Source organism: Octopus bimaculoides, chromosome 26, assembly GCF_001194135.2.
Source record: "Octopus bimaculoides isolate UCB-OBI-ISO-001 chromosome 26, ASM119413v2, whole genome shotgun sequence".
NCBI lineage: Eukaryota > Metazoa > Mollusca > Cephalopoda > Octopoda > Octopodidae > Octopus > Octopus bimaculoides.
The window spans coordinates 8,216,578-8,220,066 of record NC_069006.1 but is presented as its reverse complement, the minus strand read 5'-3'; the positions used below and the strand labels follow the sequence as shown (position 1 = coordinate 8,220,066).

The following is a 3,489-nucleotide window of genomic DNA, read 5'->3' as shown; positions in this document are numbered from 1 at the left end:
ATATATATATATATACATACACACACACACACACACACACACACACACACACACACACACACACACACACACGATGGGATTCTTTCAGTTTCTGTCTACCAAATCCACTCACAAGGCCTTGGTCAGCCTGAGGCTATAGCAGAAGACACTTGCCCAAGGTTTTACGCAGTGGGACTGAACCTGAAACCATGTGGTTGGGAAGTAAGCTACTTACCACACAGCCATTTGGACCTCATCTGTAAACTATATAAGTATATATATATGTGTATGCATATATATATATATATATATATATATATACACACACACACACACACACACATATATACATAGCCGCACACGTTTGTATCTATATACACACATGTACACACACAAAACATCCTCTTGGCAAACAATGTTTCTGTATAGGCTTATTTATCATCTCCCAAATTAGCTGCGTATAAATAAGGACTACTTGTTGTAAATATAAACATGAGGCCTCTAGTAGAGCAAGACAATGACAACAACAACCCAATTAGTAATCAGAGTGCACTGATGGTAACGAGGAGATGGCGAAGGGGATGGGGAGGTTTACCGAAACAAAAAAGAAAAACAAAAAAGATCCAGCCTGGGCACAGTCCAGATCCACTGGACATACAACATACTTCAAGCCACAGGAATACAAAAGCACTGTCCTTACCAGCACTACCCACAATCCTTTGCAACAGCATTGTTTGCGCAATCGCTTGCCAGGTTGGCATTTGGAGAGACAGGGCAAGTGGCGCCAGGAATAGAACGCCTGATTATATATTAGGTAACACACAAAGAGACAAGAAGCAATAATTGATAATGAAGAGATGTAACATTTAATAAAGTGCATACAATAATGCAGAGATGTGCAATCTTGCACTTGGGTGGTTGCCGTTGTAATTATCAGGAAGACAATTCACATTTGTCTGGTTTGAGAAAACCTGCTTAGAGAATCTCTGGTGCTATTTGTCTGTACCAGTCTATTAAAGTTTATGAGTTTTTGGGGTGTTTCTTTTTTGTGATTGGTTTTTTTATTTGTTTTCTTTTTTTAATTGTTTCTACTAGACTGTTGCATGTTTTTCATGCAATTCTAACCACAGCTTCCTTGCTCTGTATTTCTGGATGACTGCACAGCAAGTGAAGAATACAAAACAAGTTGAAATGAATACCAATGATGATGATGATAATAATAATAATAATTATAGTAGTAATAATAATGTTGATGATAACAGAATAATAATAATAATAATAATAATAATAATAATTATAGTAGTGGTAGTAAAAATAAAATGATGCTAATAATACTAATGATAATAGTTGTAGTAGTAATATTAACGCTGATGATGATGATAAATATTGTAGTAATAGAAATGATAATAATAATAGTAAGGATAATAATAATAATAATAATGATAATAATAATAATGATAATGATAATAATAATAATGATAATAATAATAATGATAATAATAATAATAATAATAACAATAATAATAACAATTATAATAATAGTAGTAATAGTAGTAAGGATAATAATAAACTGAACTGATGGAGCTCAGTCAACCAAAGAGACAAATAAATATGAGCAAAAAAATAGTTCAGCTTCATTTATTTTATTTATTTATTTTTTTTTTAACATCATGCTATTAATGAAATTTGCATGCGAAGAATTGTAAAGAAACGCCATTTCCAGAGAGGAAAAAGTCAAGACACAACTTTGATGGAACTGTCAACATAGTTTTAGAAAACACACCAGGCAAATATTGTTAAAATAGAATTCAAATTTTCAGATTGATTTTTGTTCTGTTTTTCTAAGTTTTCATCGTGTTTTGTTTGTTTTTATCTTAAAGGGTCAGAAATAAAAAGGCTGTTAATAAAACTAAAATTATAAAGTGATATATGAACCCTTAAAGTTAGCCATCCAAACTGCAGGACTTTCATCGACTAAAATATAAACTAAATGTTTTTGGTAAACCACAAGTGCCCTTCGGGTTTGTATGTAACTATTACCATATTTTAACATGTATAAGGAACCCTTGTCAAAAATTAGGTTAAGAAAATATGGGAGTTTCATATACATGGACAGTATTGTAATCCCTTACAAAACCTTTTTTCCAAATTTTAAGCCCCCAAAATTAAGAGGTTCCTCATACACAGGGTTCCTTATTCACATTAAAATACAGTATATCTGTTCTGCAAAGTGGATCAGTCAAAATCTCATCAACTCTACGAAGGAGATAAGACTAGTCTTTGATATAACTTTACCAGAAGAATATTTGGCATGGAATTTTGTCACCAAGATCAAGGTTTCCCATCAGAAAAGTATGCCCCTCCCCATCACTCCGCCATGAAAAGAACAAAGTTTATAGCATGCGTACATATTCAATAGGTAATGGTGCATAGCCTAGTGGCTAGATGTGCTGCACTCACAATCATGACATTGTGGTTTCAATTTCCAGACTGGCTGCGTGTTATGTTCTTGAACAAAACATTTCATTTCTCATTGGTCCAGTCCACTCAGCAGTAAATGGGTCACCCTGTGATGGAATAGTCTTCTGATCAGGGAGAATGTTGGCCTGCTCACCTAGCCAGTGGTGTAGCATCCTTTGAAAGTTAAACCAACACAAAACACACTGGGACCAGCATCTGATAGTCCAGTCAATCCCATGGTCATGTGACATATTATCCAACAGGAGGTTTCATTAAAATTCTGTTGCAAGTTCTATTCACTCCTTACTTACCCCCAATTTTGAAGAAACCTACATTCTAACAAAATATTGCGGTTACCCATCAGTAGGGCAGGTATCCCACCCTGAGGGACACCAACAGTTTTTTGCTTCTTACTCTGATACAAAACAGCCAAACATGAAAGTTATCAATTGGTTTAACACCAGCAGGTACTTTTAATAAAATCCTGTCTGTCTCGAAAATTTAGCCCAGGTCTCTGCCCAAATTTCATGTACTGCTTCTTTGAGCATTCTTTATTTCTTTCCCCTTTGCTCCACCCCAACCACAAATCTAGGAATCCCTGCAAAGGTCATGGGTGCTACTCATCCTATGTTGACTAAATCATTAAAAAGAAAAACAGGAGAGAACAAAACCACAACCTCTCCACTGACAGCATAACATCCCAACCCCAACTCTTACATTTTTAGTTGGGTCTTCAAACTACTGATTGTTTTTGAAAAGAGTAGAAAAGGAAACAAATCATTACAAGGCACTGGTCGTGGCTGTGTGGTTTGGAAGTTCACTCCTGCAGTTTCGTGGTTTCAGGTTCAGTCCCGCTGTCCAGCACTTTGCACAAGTGCGTTTGTTCATGTGGAACTTTGTTTGTCCATGTGGAACCAAGCAGGTGTGTCCAGACAAATATCAACAACCAGTGGAAGGTTCCTGAATGCAACCAAGAACCAGTGGAGAGTGTGAAATACAGAAAAGTACCCTTTCAAAAGTTGCCCTTCAAATGTTGCCCTTTCAAAGGTT

At 35.6% G+C, this 3,489-nt stretch overlaps 1 protein-coding gene across 1 annotated transcript in view; it reads right to left on the bottom strand.

Annotated features, from left to right (window-relative positions):
* Window positions 1-3,489, bottom strand: part of LOC106871364 (protein kinase C iota type) — a 192,963-nt gene that overhangs the window by 36,699 nt on the left and 152,775 nt on the right. The window lies entirely within an intron of this gene.